General features: G+C 53.3%; 1 long non-coding RNA gene across 1 annotated transcript; it reads right to left on the reverse strand.

Annotated features, from left to right (window-relative positions):
- Positions 1-6397: 6397 nt before the first annotated feature.
- On the reverse strand, positions 6398-16640 carry LOC145516598 (uncharacterized). Its single transcript, XR_014061533.1, has 2 exons — positions 16448-16640; positions 6398-9855 (listed from the first exon to the last, which is right to left on the reverse strand). It is a non-coding gene; the product is annotated as an uncharacterized LOC145516598 (long non-coding RNA).
- Between the last annotated feature and the right edge of the window lie 1937 nt (positions 16641-18577).

Here is an 18577-nt window from a genome sequence, read left to right on the forward strand (position 1 = left end):
CATGCAGCTGAGACCCTGGGGTACCGCTGAGAGGGGACAGCCTTCAGAGGCTAAGACAGGAAGAGTCAAGCCTTGGCTTTAAACAGTTATAGTTTAAAGAGATTAAAAACTAAGAAAACCAGATTTGTCCACAGTTTACCAACTCAGGTTACTTCCATTTTTTGGGGTGGATAACTTTTCATTTTGCCTGAAAAACTTCCTTTAACATTTCTTACAGCGCAGATCTGCTGGCCATAAATCTCTCAGCTTTTGTTTGGCTGGAAAAATTATTTTGCCTCATTTTTGAAAGATGTTTTCTCTGGGTATGGAATTCTCGGTGGACAACTTGTTTCCTGTCAGCACTTTAAAGACATAATTCTCTGGTCTCCTGACTTGTGCTATATGAGACATCACCACTACTTATCAGCTTAGGTTCCCTCTATGTTTTATTTTTCTGTCCAACTACTTTTAAGATGATCTGCTCAAGATAATCACTGTTTTCCTGTTTTAATCTGATGTCCCTTGGGGTGATTTCCTCTTTTTTTATTCTACTTGGGGTTCCTTGAACTTATAGTTTCACCAAATTTATAAAAATTTCCACCATAATTTATTCAATTATTTTTCTAGCCTCCCCATTTTATTCTGGGATTCCAGTTATGTGCATTTTAGACTTCTTGACATGGTTTCACAGTTTACTGAAATCTACTTTTTTTTTTCAGTCCTTTCTCTAGGCCTCAAGTTTTGACTGCGGCACCTTCAATTCTCTGTTCTCCGCAGTGTCTGTTCACCTTCAATTCTCTGTTCTCCGCAGTGTCTATAAGCTGCAGTTACTCTCATATTTTTCATCTCAGATGTTATATCAATATATTTAATTTTTAGCAGTTCTATTTGTGTCTTCTGAAATTTTCCATTTCTCTCCTTTTCACGTTCATGCTTTCCTCTAGCCTCCTGAATGTATAGATCATGTACTAGCTACTTTACAATCCTTGTCTGTCATTTCATCATCTTTGTCATTTCCAGGTCTATGGCTATAATTGATCTTTTTCATGGACAAGAATTTGAATAAACTCCAGGAGACAGTGAAGGACAGGGAAGCCTGGGATGCAGCATTCCATGGGGTCACAAAGAGTCGGACATGACTTAGCAACTGAACAATAACAATGGTTGTGAATCATATTCTCCTACTTCTTTGTATCTTTTTTTAAGATTTTTTTTTTTATGTGGACCATTAAAAAAAAAAAATCTTTATAGCTCCCTCACCAGGGATTGAACCCACATGTCCTGCATTGGAAGGTAAAGTCCTAACCACTGGACCACCAGGGCAGTCCCTTTTTTTTAATCTTTTGCCAGACATTGCGAGTTTTATGTTGCTGGCTTCCCATTTTGTTACAGTCCTTTAAATGTCGTAGGACCTTGTTCTGGCCCACAGTTAACATTACTCGGAACTAGAAGGACCCTTTGAAATGTGCTTCTCAGCTTTACTAGGGTGAGTTCAAAGTTAGTCTTTGACCCAGGGATAATCTTACCCCAGTAAGGTCAAGAACCCACCTGCCAATTCAGGAGAACCCACCTGCCAATGCAATGGAACGCTGGGCTCCATCCCTGGGTCGAGAAATCCCCTGGAGGAGGGCATGGCAACCCACTCCAGTATCCTTGCCTGGAGAATCCCACGGACAGAGGCACCTGGCGGGCTCAGTCCATGGGGCCGCAGAGAGTCGGACACGACCGGGCCCACGTCACAGCCGTGCCTGTGCATGAGGAGCGCTTCCGTTCTATCTGATAGGAACACGGATCATCCGCAGGCCCGTGAGCTCTAGGCTTGTTTGGTCAGCTGCTTTCCAGTAGCTCCCCCCGTTTTTTTTTTTTTTTTTAAATATTTATTTATTTATTATTTATTTGACTGCATCAGGTCTTAGTTGAGGCATGTGGAATCTAGTTCCCTGACCAGGCATTGAACTCAGGCCCCCTGCATTGGGAGCGAGGAGCCCCAGCCACTGGACCACCTGGGAAGCCCCCCCCCCCCGTTCTTTTTAAAAATATTTATCTATTTACTTATTTGGGGTGTGCCGGGTCTTGGTCGCTGCGCACAGGCTTTCTCTACTTGGGGCCCACGGGTTTCCTATCCGATGAGGTTCACGGGCTTCTCATCGCAGTGGCCTCTCTTGTTGCAGAGCGGAGGCTCCGGGTATGTGGCCTTCAGCAGTTGTAGCTCGCAGGCTCCAGAGCTCAGGCTCAGCAGGTGTGGGGCGTGGGCCTAGCTGCCCTTCTGCCCGTGGGAGCTTCCCAGACCAGGGATCAAAGGCGTGGCCCCTGCACTGGCAGGCGGGTCTTTAACCGCTGGGCCAGCAGGGAAGTCCTCTCCTGTTCTGACCAGTACTTTCTGTCCTTCTCCTTGACTTTCACCGCAGCATCGTTGATTTACACTGCTGTGCTGAGCACCAGTTTCTGACCTTGTCTGTGCACACAGTTCTCGGCCAAGGACCCGAGCGGACGCTCTGTGACACTCCTTTCTCTTCCGTGGTCTGCCCTGTCCCTTCCTCTGCCTGACTTGGGCCCTCTGAGTCCTGGTGTCTCTCTGACACGCTGGGACCCCGAGCCCCCACCTCGCTGCCACTGCAGCCTGGAAACTGCTTCTCAACGGCTGCCTGGGGCACCACACGCTGCCTTCCTTTCCCTTTCCCCAGCGGTCGGGCACCCGGCGCCTGGTGGCCAGGACCTTGAGGACCGTTATTTCATGCATCTCACTCAGTTTTTTGTTTCTGTCGCTCAGGAGGGTGAATCTAATTCTTATTGGCCCGTCTTGGCTGAAAGCAGAACTCCCCTCTTCACTTCCTTTCGATTAAAATGTTTCTGTGCCCTTCCCCCTACTGATTATCTACAGCAGCACCTGTCCTGAGTATCTGCTCTTGTATTTCTTCTAATCTGGACTTCATGTATCTTTCCCTTTCTTCTTACCTCTTTTTCTTACTTCTTTTACCCATTTACAAATTCCGCCCCCCCAAAAAATCTCATTTTATAGTTTTTCTAATTTTAATGTATTTTTCTTTCAGATATGTTATATTTTGCTTGATTTTTCTATTTTTTCAGATATTTTGGAATTTTAGGTTACAGTTTTCACCCATTTGGATCTGTTGTCTTTTTGCCATACTTCCTTTATCTGCAGAGACATTATTGTAGTTCTTCTTACTTTTATGGATAATTGTGTATGGGATTTCATCATGATCTTTTCCTGTTGCTCTTTTTAAAGCAAAATGACTTTTCCTGTAGTCTTAGGAGTAACAGAAAGGCCAGGGTAGTTTTCAGAGCTGCATATCTCTGTAGCTCCCCAGCACGTTGTTCTCCCAAAGTGATTTTTTTAATGGCTCACTTGCTGAGGTCTGCTTCAGTCAATCTCCGTACCCCATTTTCACCCTGAACTTCTTGTTCCTTTGCTGCTGTCAATCCCACATTCCATATGGGTTCCAAAAAGGAGTTTGGTTTGGTTTGTTTGTTTTGGCCACGTGGTGTAGTATGTGGGATCTTAGTCCCTGACCAAGGATGGAACCCGCGGTCCTGCAGTGGGAGCTCAGAGACTTGACCACCAGACCCACAGGGAAGTGCGTGAGCGGGAGTTTTGATTTTCCATTTGATAGGGTTAGTTTCCTGGCCTGTGTTTTGGCGGGGGGGTGGCGATAGGAGGATGGCTAAGGGAGACTCAGAGCTGTGGTCCCACCGCCACTACCTTCCAAGGGTCCTAGAACCTGTCACTTCCAAAGTCTCAGTCTTCACGCTTCAAACTCACTCTCCGTTTACATCAGACAGTATTCATCAGGCACCTTCCCCGTCCATGACACTGTGCTGAGAACGCAAACAGGAGCGAACACACCCCAGCCTTCAAGGAGTTTCCAAGCCGGGGTGGGGCTGGGAATAGGGGTGGAGAGAAACAGCCAAAGGTGCAGGCTGCGGAAGATGCTATGGAGACAGTCACGCTGCCTCCCTGGATTGAAATCAGGCTGGCTTCCATAGAACAGCAACATTCACATCCCCCCCAGACCGGAAGGTCTGCTGTGATTCACATATTAATGAGAACCAGGGTTCTTGTAGGAGGACGATGGTCTGGTTTGAACAATAGCTCTTCAAACAGCCACGCTGTTATTACAGAACAGGCGGCTGTGTAATTAGCGCGCCCCCTTCATGGAGCTGGGCGCCGCTCACCATCCCCGTCAGCTGGGCCCCCTTTGTCTTGATTTGCTTTCCTCTCCCCGCTGGTAATCCTGACGGGTCTCTGGGAGGAGGCAGGACAGCTGGGCTTGCTGCAGATTCTAGCTTCTTCTCTTCCGGGGAGACACCCCCACTGCAGTTTTCTGTCCTTCTGCAGGAAGAGCTGCACTGCGCTGTCTGCATTCCTGACCTGTGACGCTCCTCCCGCTGGCAGTTCGCATCCTCGTGCCCCTTTGTCTGGACGTCCCTCGTGAAAGGCCAGCGGGTGGTGTGTGCTGGCCCGGGGCGAGGGCAGGCTGCCATCTGCCCAGCCCCACCCAGAGCGGCCTCGTGGGCAGCACCACGGGTGCGCCTCACTTCTGTTCATAAGGGTGAACTTTTGTTTCCTCATGTAGGAGCCGACATTCAGCTGTTCAAAGCTTACGTGAGAGACTGTAAAGAGACGTGGGAGGTGTGGGCATACCTGGGGACAGGTGGCATCTCCTCGGTCCATGTGTGACGTCTCCCTACAGATCCGGGGGCTTGGAAGGGAGCCCTGAGCCCGGGAGGCCGGAGGAAGATGGTGTGAGTGAGGCCTGCCCCGCATCAGCCCCACAACGGCCCCCGGGGGAGCCCGCCCGCAGCGGGCACAGCGTGAGGCTGCCCAGCAGAGGAGGGGTGGGCAGGGGCCGAGAGTCTGGGCTGTCACCGCTGCCCCTGAAGTGGGCACAGGCCTAACACCTGCCTGAGGGCACCTGCAGACGCAGCCTCGGAACAGCGCCTGGGCTCCGCAGCATCTGATAGCATTACCAGTGGGTGAGAATCGTCACCTCCCGAACGGCGCCCTTCGAGAGAAGCCCCCTTCCCCCTCTCCTCAGGAGGCACAGCCGGTGCCCAGGGCAGCAAGCAAGAGCTGGCGACGCCTCGGTGACTGAGGAGGGAGCTGTGGACACCCTCTGGACCCCCTCCCGAAGGGTGAGCCTGCACCCTGTGAAATGACCCGGGTCTGGAGAGAAAACCCCAGATTCCGGTTAATGTGGCCGCAAGTCTGTCCCCAGGCAGCAGGGTCTCAGGCTGCTGGCTTCCCCCCCAGGTCCTCCTGACGACCCAGCACAAGGACCAGAGCACCTGAGCCTCCAGAGGGCCTCAGACCTTGCCCGCCTGCTCTGCCCAGGACCTTGGGAAAGGCGACTCTGACTCGGCTGTCTGGGGTGGGGCCGGAAGTCCGACCTTTCTGGCCGGTGCCCAGGGATGAGCTGCTGAGCTGCTGGCCTGGGAGGGGCAGGCACGTGGGGTGAAGTCAGTGGGCTTGAGGTCTAGCTCCGGAGGGCCCAGGGTAAATGTTTTCCTTGCGGCATCAGCATGAGAAACACAAGGTAAAATGAGGGGGCGCGGAGCCTGTAACAGCCGTGCAGTGTTCCCACAGCCCCCTTGCCTGGAGGGTTCATAGTCTACCCTTTTCGCTGCCAGCCCACGAAGCCTGTTTGAAATGATGCTTTCCTGGACTTCCTTGGTGATCCAGTGGTTAAGACTCTGTGCTCCCAATGCAGGGGACACAGGTTCAAGCCCTGGTCAAGGAACTACGATTCTGCGTGCTGCACGGTACAGCCTTAAAGTTCTATTTAATATCAACATTTTTTTAAAATAATGCTTTTCTTTCCTTTCTTCACTCACTGAACAGATGCTAAGTGCCTCTACGGAAGGAGGCTGGGTGCCGAGTGCGGGAAAACATCGTTCGCTGTCAACGCCTTTCTGCTGAGCCGGGTTTTGGCGTGAGCTCTCCGCCCCCTGGCAGGCACTCCTGCCTGTGGAGATGCCCGTGGAGGTGCCCTGCTGCCAGGCCCTTGGCCCTGGCCGCCCTGCCGGGGTTAGAGACGACTGAGGACTGGAAATGCTCCAGGGGCCTGGGTGTAATCTGGGGAGGTGACCTGGCCCAGCCCAGCTATCGGGACAAGGACACCTGGCAGGCAAAGGTGGGGATGGGCCGACAGCCCGCCCCACACACAGAGGGGGCTGGTCAGGACCTCAGACCCGCTTCTCCCTGGAAGCCCTCAGCTTCAGGCTGATGAGATGAAAAGGCAGTTCAGATGCTCCGCGGCTTCTGAACAAGTTCTGTCTTGCTTCATCTCCTGTCTGGAGCAGCTGATCCTTCCTCATTCGGCAGCTTTGTAACCATTTCACTTTTGCCATTAAATTGCTAAAAAGAAAAGAAAAATCTGTTCTTTCTATGAGAAAAGTGTTATGGAAAATATTTTATTTTCTCTTGCTTTTCTTGAAATCCTCCATTCACACCCTCCTGTTCAGATAACTGGGGATATTTTTCTTTGGCAGTACACCAAAAACTTAATAATTGGTAGTTCTTCAAAAGTTATTTCTGATGTAGAATCTAAGACTATCTCCAAAAATGTTTTATGCTCTATTAAAGGGCCAGATGGGCTTCCCAAGTGGTGCTAGTGGTAAAGAACCTGCCTGCCAATGCAGGAGACAGATGCAGGTTCGATTCTTGGGTCAGGAAGATCCCCTCGAGGAGGAAATGGCAACCCACTCTGGTATTCTTGGCTGGGAAACCCCATGGACAGAGGAGCCTGGGGGGCTACCGTCCACAGGCTCACCGAGTCGGACACGATTGGAATGACTTAGCACAGCACCAAGGGCCAGATAGTAAATGTTTTCCCCTTTGCAGGCCATGCAGTTTCTGTCACAACCGCTCAGCTCTGCCAGGGTGTCACAGAAGCAGCAAAAGACATAAGCAAGTGTGGCTGTGTGCCAGTTAAAAATTTACAGAACCTTTTTTGTAATAAAGTTTTTGTAAGTAACTGCTGACTTCTCCTCCATTACATTAAAATCCACTGGTCCGTCTTGCACTTGGAATGAATGATTTTGACCATGCAGATGCCCTGGAAGGGTTTTAGGGACCCCGGGGCTCACTTAGACCCCACTTTGAGAACTGCTCCTCCAATATTCTTGTTATACAAGGTAATAAGTCTCTTAATAGGAATGCTACTTTCAGTTGGAAATTCTGTTTCTTGCAGCAAAAGCATCTTAGCTGATAAACTCCTGGGTGTTTTCTCAAGTCAGAAATCAATACCAGCTCTGTCTTGGGCCCTGGGAAGTTGCTGATTAACCATATTCCCTCCACCAGTTTATGTGCCGGCAGGAGAGGAGAAATAGCAGACGTATGTCCAGACCTGAGAGCCCCTGAGAATCCCGAGCAACCTCGCTGGGCCCCAGAACATTGTAAAAGAGCTTCAGAAAGTGTCCATGTTTGCCCTCGGAAGGGCAGGGTCAGCGGAGAGAGGGCCGGGAGAACTGAAGAGACATTGTTTAGACAACAGGTGTATTAGCGGGCATCCTCCAGAGACACTGAACCAATAAAGAGATGTTACCAGGAACTGGGAGCCGGGGAAGCCCCACTACCCTCCATCCGCAAGCTCTGGGTGCAGGGGAGCCGCTGAGGTGGCTGCACTCTGAGCCCCGAGCCTGAGAATCCGGAGAGTCGATGGTGCGCGTCCCAAGCTGAGGGCGGAAGCCTGAGGTTCCAGCTCAAACAGTCGGGCAGAGGTAGCAGGTTCTCCTTCCTCCATCTTTCTGCTCTACTGGGACCTCGATGCATCAGGTGATGCCCAGCACACTGGGAAAAGCAACCTGCTTCAGTGGGTTTGCTGATTCAAGTGCTGGCCTCCCGCAGGATCACCATTACAGACCCTCCTGGAGTCACGTCGAACCAAGGATCTGGCCCGCCACGGTCCAGTCAAGGGGACCCACACAGTGCACACACACAGATAACTGTCTCAACGGGACCAGGCAGGATAAGTCAGCACCAACTCTCTCCTGGGAGACGACAGGGGATGTGGGTACCGAGCGGTGTGAGCTCCGGTGGATGACGATGAAGGGGGTGAGAGCCCCTCTCTGGATGCTCTGGTATCACATTCACCACCTCTAACTTAGAACCAGCCTCAGGGAGGAGAGGGGAGAGTGAAATCCTGAGTTGACAGATGGTCTTCTGAATTGACAAAGATGAACCCCCACTGACTAAGTTGAGGTGGTTGTTCCAGCCAACAGAATAGGGGGCTCTTGAGATAGAATTTAAGGTTGATTTTAGAAAACTTAGAACACTTAAAAAATTTTTAATAAATGTACATTTTAAATTTATGTGCTAAAAATTCCTCTTCTTTAACAATGAACAAATTCAAAAATTTTGCCACCCTGATGAAAAATGATGTATCTTGATCATTTTATATTTCCTAACTATCACTGAGGATAAGCATCATTCGTACGTTATTGGGAGTATTATTTTCGAATCCACGACAGTGCTTTTGAATTAAGTGCAATTAACATTCACAAAATAGATCACTGTAGGGTCTGAAGGGAACCCATGTCACAGAAATGGGTGCCACTGTTTTTACCCTTAAATTGACATTTACAGTTTGTCCAGCATTAAACAGATCCACCTGAGGAATGAACTGCTCTAGTTCAAGCTGCCCTTCTGCCTTTTCACGAGTGTGTGCTGTTCACCATGGACACTGCACTCTGCTCTGACGCACACACCCTTCTGTCTTTTCATGAGTGTTCACTGTTTGCTGTGGCCACTGCACACCTTTCTGCCTTTTCACGAGTGTGCACTGTTCGCCGTGGACACTGCACACCTTTCTGCCTTTTCACAACTGTGAGCTGTTCGCCGTGGACACTGCATTCTGCTCTGACGCACACACCTTTCTGCCTTTTCACAAGAGTGTGCTGTTCGCCGTGGACACTGCACTCCACTCTCACACTCACACCTTCCCGCTCATCCCATCAGTGGCTGCTGGAGCCAAGGCCAGGCATGAGGCTGAGAGCGCTCAGGACTCTGTACTTCCGGCCTCTCCTCTCTCCGATATTCTCATAAGGTCAACAGACACATCTTAGGATCTAGATGCCACACGGGCCGAGGCTCGTAGGTCTCCATGTGCTATTTCTTTTCCATGTGAAACAGCTTCAGTTTGCACGCCTGCGGGGGTCACCAGGGTTTATAAGTCACTTTTATTAAAAATAAGATGGAACACGGGATAAAGAAGGCCACCTCAGATCTCACCACGCTAAAGCAAGAGCGTCTTCCTCTTCTTTTTTTTAATTTGAGTATCTGACCCTTCCTCCAACAACACAGACTTACATACAGATGGCGCTGTATCATTACCCAAGCTCCTCCCCTGTGAGCACGGCACATTCATCTGCTACAAACGATAAATCATGAAAACAAAGGTATTACGGATTTGCATAATCCTTGGCTGTTGTAGAATTCAGATATCATCATATCTCTTTCTCCTTTTTTCATTTCTTTATTCATTTACTTATTGGTGAATATTTATGGTGCTGGGCAGTGGGGTCCACATATTAATAAGACAGACACGTTCTTGCTCTTACGAACCTCACAGTCCAGGAGCAGAGGCAGATCCATTGTGCATTTACCCGTCTGAGCCAGGCACTCATCTCTGCATGAGCATCCAAGAATACTTGCTTTTAAAATGGTTCACGAATTATGTGCAAGGGGCCAGCTGTGCGGCAGTTCCGTGTGTTTCGGTTGATAGAGTTGTTTGCTCGAGGCGATACAAGCAGAACCACGAAGAGGACCGGAAGACTCGCCCTCGGTTCCCGGGGCTCCGTCCCCAGACACCACTCCCCACTCTGCCTGCCGCAGGATGGCCAGCGGATACAAATGCTCTTTTGAAAGAAGAAAACAATTAAGCATTGAAAATGTGAGGACAAGAAAGTGCAAGATAAAAATAGAACTCCCCAGCCCATTCCGGGAGCCGCATTTCTCACGGCTGGTTTGAAGGCAGCGTTCTCACCCGAGTCCATCCTGTCTGGACGCTTCTTCCTTAATAAGGAGGAAGTCACCAAAACAGTAAGAAATGACCACTTTTCCTAGGGCATCACTCGAGGCCCGTTACGAGGAAATCTGTTTCATGTTTCACTGTTGTTTAGCTGCTCAGTCGTGTCCACCTCTTTTGCTCCCCCATGGATTGTAGCCCGCCAGGCTCCTCTATCCATGGGATTTTGCAGGCGAGAATATTGAAGTGGGTTGTCATTCTCTCCTCCAGGGGATCTTCCCGACCTAGGGACCGAACGCTCGTCTCCTGTGCAAGAGGCATCTCCTGAAATGCAGACAGATTCTTTATCACTGAGCCACCAGGGAAGCCCCAGAACTAATCATTGGTCCCTAAAGTAACTTATTTATAAAATAAAACTTAAAACCTACAAGTTAAAAGAATAGCGTCCAACATGTCTTCCTCAAATTCCAACATCCATTAATGTTTTGCCCATTGTGTAGCCCTGGCTTGTGTGTGTGTGTGTGTATGTGTGCTTTTGCTGAATTATTTGAACGTAGACCACGGACGTCACAACGCTGAGTCAGAGCACAGCTTCTGAGGACAAAGACACCCTCTCCCAGGGCCGCAATGCTGCTCCACACCCAGGAAGCGTGTCGTTGATGCACAGGAAACCCTAGCATCCCACTGCACACCCAGGGGTTGTGTGCCAGCTGGACCTGGTGCCAGCTTGGCTGCCGAATACCGAGCTCTGCCCCCACTCTTCCCCCTGCCGTCCAGGACGAAAAGCCTGACTCGGGGATGACGCCGTCCAGAGAAGCACCAGGCACCTTTGCCCAGCAGCTCAGACCCCTGATGTGGACACCTTCTCATGGAGGCCACAGCCCTGAGCCTGTGGACTGCCCAGGGCCACGCCCACGCCTCCCTGTCCCGCCCGGGGCCCAGCTGCAGCTGTGGGTGTTTCCAATGGCCGGTGAAGATGTTGATTGAGCATCACAGGACTGGACCCAGGCATTCCGACTCGTTCCTGCACAAGACCCTGCCAAGAAAAATGGCTCCCAGCGGCAACGCGTGGGAGCTTGCCTGTCATTAATATTTATGTCAGAAGAGAGGTGCTCGTAACAGCAAATGCACTTCAGCTTCTCAGAAAAGCACAGGCGATGCTCTGGAGGCAGTGAGATCAAACCACTGCAGTGGGGGAGGAGGCTCTGCTCTGGCCCCCGCCCCTCGCCCAAGGCTTCCGCCCCAAGCCTGCCTCGGGGGTCAGGGCAGGGGTCAGACTCCTAAGGTCCCCGCAGCCGCCTGTGGGGACAACCATGGGGTGGACCATGGTGAAGACAGAGCCCCAGCGTGGCTGCGTCCCACGGCACAGATGCTCACTGGCCCTGGACCCTGTCGCAGTCATGAGAAGATCAGGACAGGTTGCAGAGCCACCTCCTGTGGGGAAGAGGGCCTGGGGTCAAGGGCACAGGCTCCCTGGAGTAAGGGTTCCCAGGCTGCCACACCCTGAAGGGAGCCTGCCATGAAGACAGAGAGCCTGCGGGAAAGGGAAAGTCAGGGAGGGGAACAAACAGAAACCGGCTCACTGCTCTGACCGGCGAGAAGCTCAGTGAACCTGGTCCTTCAGTGAATACAAACATCTTGCTGGGAATGTAATCCCAGCGGCAAGCTCTGGGCATTCTGTTTTCGCCACATTAACACCCTGACAAAGGGCCGCAGCGTCACTGATGCAGGAAAAGAGGGAAAGAGTAGACCCTGGATGGACCACCCCCCTCTTTCATGCAGACAGTCCTGTGGGCTGTGTGATGGTTTCCTAGGAAACAGCATGGATGCGGAACTCAAGGAAATGTGCAGTCAGGCGGCAGGAGGTACAGCAGCTGATTTTTTTTTTTTTGCTGGTGCTGTGTGATTCTAGGCCATCTTCTTAAGCCCTCTGCAGCAGTCTCCTTGTGTCCAAGGAGGAGATCTGATCTACCTCACGTATGTGTGTATGCACGCGCACGCGTGTGTGTGTAAGCGCCTTGGCTGGCTGGAGGTCACGGGGGAGCTCGGTGTGGATTTTCTCCTCCTCTCTACGCCCACTCAGCAGGCATCGCTGAATAACTGGGATGCAGACTGGATAGAGCAGCAGCTTAGGTGATGAATGTGAAGAGAGGCCTGTGCCTGGGGCCTGCCCTCTCCACCGCGGGGGACCTCGGGCCACCACACGAAGGAGCGTGACTCACCTGATGGGTGACTTCAAGCCAATGGCCAGACGGATGGTGAATCCTTCACTGGACCAACAAGCCTGCCCACCACCGGCCCTCAGAAAGCTGCCCGGGACATGGAGCCCCAGAGAGGCTGGTCCTAGACAAAATGCACTCACCTAGCCTTTGCATCTGTGCTTAATGATAAATGCTTTGTCTTAATCAAATTTGGGGTGTTTACATAGCAAAAGATGGCAAAATAATCACTCTGTTACGGCTTTCTTCCTGAGATGACCATATTCCCCACAATATCCTCACCCACATCCTGCTCCCCACTCCGAGAGCCGAGGAGAAGCCTGGTGGTTTCAACTTCAGGAGTAAATACTCACCATGTCTCCTGAATAAGGCTGCCCCGATGGCTCAGCGATAAAGAATCCACCTGCCGTGTAGGAGATACCTCTTGGCAAGAGACACGGATTTGATCCATGGGTCGGGAAGATCCCCTGGAGAAGGGAATGGCAACCCACTCCAGTATTCTTGCCTGGAGAATCCCATGGACAAAGGAGGCTGGTGGGCCACAGTCCATGGCGCTGCAAAGAGTCAGACACAACTGAGCGACCTAAGTACCTACTGACCTACCCCTGAATTCAAGAGGGCTGACTACAAGGTTTAAGGGTTCTGTATCCACACAGAAGACCACCCTCACTTCGGTACAAGCTTGAAGGGGTTCCCAATCCACCCTCAGTCTCGGTAATTCACCAGAAGGACTCAGAGAACTCATTACAAGTTGTTATACTCTGCTTATGGTCTACTGCGGGGAAAGGGCATGGGTTAAAATCACACGAAGGAGGAGCAGCTCAGGGAGGCGTCCAGGAGGGCCCAACAGAGGACCGAGTCATCCTTTCCCCGTGGGGACACAGTCACGTTGACCCCCGTGTTGACGTGTGACGGCACGCACGGAGTGCTGCCAGCACAAACGATGCTCCGAGTTCTCCCTGCGGCCTGGCCACCTGTCGCCCACACGTAGCCGCTAGTCTCAGCTCCTCCTGGACTCCCAGGCCTCGGGTCTCTGGTTCTGGGAGATGGCTTCTGGTGCCACGTGACCCAGAGCCCCAGCCACAAACCCTGCTAGAGACGGCCGGTGCTCAAAGTCAGACCGGCCGCGCCTGATGGTAGTGGGCAGTGCCTGCCGCTGCAGCCGCCACCCCGGCCACCTGCTCCCTCGGTCCTTCTGGGAGCAGACTGTACCACCGGCCTCAAGACAAACACGTCTCGAGCCAGCCCTTCTCTGCGCGGCTGTGGTGCCCACACGTCCACTGAGACCATGGACCCTCGAGGCCACCCCAAGGATGGCCACTTGCCAGTTCCAGCCCCTCCCAATCCCAGAGTGGGTTCTTCTCGTGGCAGAGACAGACCCCGTGTCAATGAACCTCTCAGGTGCCCAGAGTGGCTTCCACAGGGCTGTGCCCCACGCGGGCACCCCTGTAACGGCCCAGTCTTCACTGCCCGTCTGCCTGACCTTAGGGCCAGGCCATTGGCCACAACCTATGAGTAATTAAAAGCCAAACATAGAGGCAAATAGCTTGCATTCCAGTCCACTGAGCTGACTTCTTTCTACCTCCTTCAATTAGGGTGGCTGCTCTCCAGGCAGTATGCCAGCCGCAAACTGGGCAGCTCTATTGGTCAATAGAGCGGTTTCTGCAGCAAAACCCAAGCAGCTGCAGGGTCCGGGGTGCCTCAAGTGCTCCAGAACCGGTCCACGTCCAGCAGACTGAAGGCGCTCAATGTGGGGGGACCGGCAGGGGCTCCCGTGGGCCCCCCGACTTCAGAGAGCGCCGCAGGAAGACCTTCATTCTGAGCCCATCAGTGCCTGCTTTATTTATCCATTAACAACTGCTCCCAGATTTGAACCCCGCTGGACTTACCCCGGAGTCTCGTGGATCTTGGCTATCTGTGTCTTTGCATTGACCATCCCCCTTGGTGGCATCCCTGTGCCAGCTCAGAGCAGCCTGAACGCAGGCTTGGCTCAGTTCAAGCTCCATCCTAACACGCTGCTTTCACTTCGGTCATGACAGACAGCTACCGCCCAGGAACAGTCGCTTGTTCCTGGGCATTTTCTTAGGCGTCCAGGGAGCAGGCTCCTCAGGAGCTGGGGCCATCATTTTGAAATTCCCTTGGTGACGTTTACCTCCAGTAACTAATAGCAGCATGGCTCCAGCTCCACACCTTAGCTGACCTGTGGTCCCCTAGGAGCCACAGGGTCATCGCCCCCCACCCTGTCACCCTCTCTCTTACATTTCTGTAAGTCAGGGTCACATGAGCAAATGCCACTGCTGGCACCAACTGTGAGGTCAGAGCGAATGGTCCCTAGGACTATTCTTACTTCTGATACGAACTGCAAGGGCAAAGGTCTCCAAGATCGTCTTTAGGCTGGACGGCTCGCTGGGAGGACACGCAGAGCTGACTGATGCTGTTACATTCACAGTTCTGTTTATTTACAGGGAAAGGACGCAGACTGAAATCAGCCAAGGGGAGAACGCAAAGGGCCGAGCCTGGGGAAGGACCCACCGCCGTCTCTGTGGTCGTCCCACGGGGTCAGGACACGCAGCCACACGTGACGCCAGGCACGGCCGGCCGGCCCGGGGCGCTCACCTGGGCACATGTGAGGATGGCCCCGCCCATCCACCTGACCCCGTCGCCCCCTCACCACACGCCCCTGCCCTTGGTCCCAGAGTACAGGCTGCAGGCCTCCTTTCACACTAAGTGCAATCACCTGCCCTCAGGGAGACCCCGGGGGAGAGGCTAGAAGTGGGCCTGGAGCAGCTGGGGCAGGAAACTCAGACACCCTGGGATCTGGGGCATGGTGCCAGGTTTGGGCGATTTGACCTCTTGGTTCTGCAAGGTGTCTCCTCGGGCAGGGCGTAGCCAACATAGGGAAGACCACGCCTGCGTGTGGAACAGACCCTGTCACTCCGTCAGCCTTATTTATTGGTCCTTATCTAATCTTTGGACTTCCCTGGTGGCTCAGACAGTAAAGCGTCTGCCTACAATGCTGGAGACCCGGGTTTGAACCCTGGGTTGGGAAGATCCCCTGGAGAAGGCAATGGCAACCCACTCCAGTACTCTTGCCTGGAAAATCCCATGGACGGAGGAGCCTGGTGGGCTACAGTCCACGGGGTCACAAAGAGTCGGACACGACTGAGCAACTTCACTATCTAATCTTTAACCAGACGGCCTTCTTTTATCAGCAGGTCCACTGTTACCGCTGATTCCAGTTCCAGGCACTGGAAAGCTCCCTGTGGCCGTCCTTGTGGAACGCGCGCGCACTATAGCTACGAGCCGCCGCGCAGAGTCAGGCCGCAGGGACAGGCTGTGACCTCCCTTCCCTGCCAGGTTCTCAAGAAGCCTTGGAACAAGAGACTAAGGGATTCGGGGACTTGCCTGGGGGTCCAGCGGCTGACTCTAAGCTCCTGCGGCAGGGGCCGACGTCCGATCCCTGGTCAGGGAACCAAATCCCACAGGCCATGACCAAGAGGTCCCATGCCGCAGCTAAGACCTGGTGCAGCACCAAACAAAATGATTTTGGAGCGAGACTAAGGGCTCTGGGGGCTCTCACATGAACGCCTGTGTCTGGAGCCACTCAGCCGTGTGCCGGAAGCGCACACCTCCCACACGCTGCTTCAGGACGCGAGCAGCACAGACGACAGTCTTAGCACAGACATTCACGTCATCACCAGAGAGCTCCAGGAACTCAGCAAACGGCCCTGCACCATTGGCCGGCACTGGACGTGGTCCCGGCTCACCACAGGGGCCCTGGAGCAGAGGTCGGAAGTAACGACTGTGCGTGCGTTCTCGTACATGTCTGCGCCACCGCCCGAAATACTTAGTGCAAACGGAGAGATCATCACATTGCCACTGCCCTTGTCCCTCTGCCATTGAAATACGCTTCAGGCCCGATAGCTCAGAGGCTTCTCAAGGGCTCCCTTCCAACTTCAGCTCCCTCCCTGTGTTTTCCTCCCTAATTAACGTAGAACATTTGTTACAATAACATTCCTGAGCACCCCTCTTGTGAAAGCCCCAGTCTTTAAGACCCTCTAAGAGCATTGGTTCAGGAACTTGCTCGGCAGATGACAGCAGGGCCAACAAGAAACTGGAAGTCCACCCAGCCCTGAAAGCCAATCGAACCCATGTCAACCTCACACTGACCGTAACTCGTCCCTCGGAGCATCTGACCACAGATTTTATCCGTATGAAACAGCAGGAGCAACGATCAGATCTTCACAACTGCCCACGTCTTACCAGATATCGGCCAGCCTCCCGCCTGCACGGGCCACAGGCTGAAACAAACGCACAGGTGAAGACTGTATCCTTGACGGTTCGGGCTGCTGATCTGCTGACGACAGAGAACACTTTCCTGCTGCAGCCAGCTGATTTGACACCGGCTTGGTCTCCCTGCCTCTCCCTGACCACAAAGCTCCTGCTGGCCCTGTTCACACCTCCCATCAGAAAAAAACAGCCTATTCTCTGCGATTTTGGATGCTTGCATATTTCTGAGGTCAGAGCATTCTCACTACAGTAACAGTCTTTTTGATTAAACTTGCTCCATATCTAAGTAGGAATGTGTTTTATCTGACAACAGGGCCCCAGCTCTGGCCACTGCCCCCAGAGGTGACCGTCGTCCTCTGGGATGCTGACGCTCAGCCCTGCCTGGGGGCCCAGCCTCCCGAGCATCCGCAGCTGTGCTCCCCTCCCCTCCAGGGCCCCTCCCCGATTCCCAGTCTGTCTCCCTGACATGGCTGATGCTCTGCGCATCACCGAGCCCCTCCGCAGAAGCTGCTGGAGGAACAGGCCGGCAGCTGCGGGCCTGTCTGCGGCTCCCTGCCTGTCTGACCACAGTGCCGCTGTTCCAAGGACAGGAGGGGAAGGGAAGGGCCATCGTGCTGACACCTAGGATGCCAGACCATCACACGCTTCTTTCTCTGTTTCCAGTTTTGGGAAGTCATCAGCGATGAGCATGGCATCGACCCCACTGGCAGTTACCATGGAGACAGTGACTTGCAGCTGGAGAGAATCAACGTGTACTACAACGAGGCAGCTGGTGATGACTGCGGCGCGTTCGGCCCCCTCTCCTTGTTTTCCGTTCTCTGGCAGCCCCAGTGTAGCAGGAACACACACACGACAAAGAAAGGCTTCCTGCATGCATTTATTTAAATGTCAGCTGCTCAGAAGTACCCTCAGAGCCCCTGAAGTCCCCTGCACATGGGTCACAACCAGGCAGGCCCCCACCTCCCTTTGTAGAGCAGAAACCTCCTCTAATCTCCTCTTTGCCTCTTGCTGGAATTTTCTGGGGTGAGCTCTGCCCGGAGGAGAGCCGGGCGTTGTCTGATTGCTCTGCCAACACCAGGTCTGAGTCCTGCTCTGTCCCCACAGGTAACAAGTATGTGCCTCGGGCCATCCTGGTGGACCTGGAGCCGGGCACCATGGACTCCGTCAGGTCTGGACCCTTCGGCCAGATCTTCAGGCCTGACAACTTTGTGTTTGGTACGTAGGGGTGATGGTGGGCCCTGGCTCAGTGGGTCCCCTTCTTCCTCACCCCGTGGGGATCACTGCTGAGTGCCTGGGGGGAGGTTGTGTGTCCACAGATGCCCCGAGTCCCGGCCTCACTGTCCCTGGACTGTCAGCCCTCTTGCCCCTGTCCACGCAGCTCAAAGGCCAGGGTCAGCCTGCAGAGGCTGCCGCAGCCCTCCCCCTGCAGAGCAGCCCGGGGTGAGGGGGCAGAGAGCAAAGAGCAAAGGAAAACTTCCAGCAGCAGTTCACAGGCCACTGGTCATTTCAGAGGACCTGTGACAACAGGCCACCCCTTCAAGAAGCCGATGCCAAAGGTGCAGTTTGTGAGCAGAAGCTGAGCCGGCCCTCTGATCACGGGCGCCTCTGCCCTTCCGTCTGCTTGCAGCTGATTTAAGTGTTTTAAATACTGAACAGAGGCCTGAGCAAACTGGCTGTGAACACGGGGCCCTCCCCTCAGAACCAGCTCCGGGCTCAGCCGGTAATGAGACACCTTCCCCTGTAGTCCCAGCGTAGAGCAGCGGGGCAGGAAGGGCAAGGTGTGTCTCCACAAAGACACAGCCTCATGTGAGTCAGCAGAACGAGGCGGCCGCGGGGAAGGTGATGTGGTTGGAGCCGCACTCGTTTCAGGTCTCAACCAGAACCATCGACCCAGGGTCCTCCGCACCCAAAATGTAAAGGACCCAGCGTCCTGTGTCATGGGTCCAGGAAGAGCGTGAGATGTTTGTCTAGTGAAGAGAACCCCTGGGCAGCATGAAAACTGCAAGGGTCTGACAATCATGAGGAGACAGAACCTCCAGCTTAGGGGCCGAACCAGGACCCCAGGCTCCACGGCCCGTGTCATTTGATGGGAGGAGAGCCCTA

This window comes from Giraffa tippelskirchi, chromosome 8, assembly GCF_054371585.1.
Source record: "Giraffa tippelskirchi isolate mGirTip1 chromosome 8, T2T-mGirTip1v1.2.pri, whole genome shotgun sequence".
Classification (NCBI taxonomy): domain Eukaryota; kingdom Metazoa; phylum Chordata; class Mammalia; order Artiodactyla; family Giraffidae; genus Giraffa; species Giraffa tippelskirchi.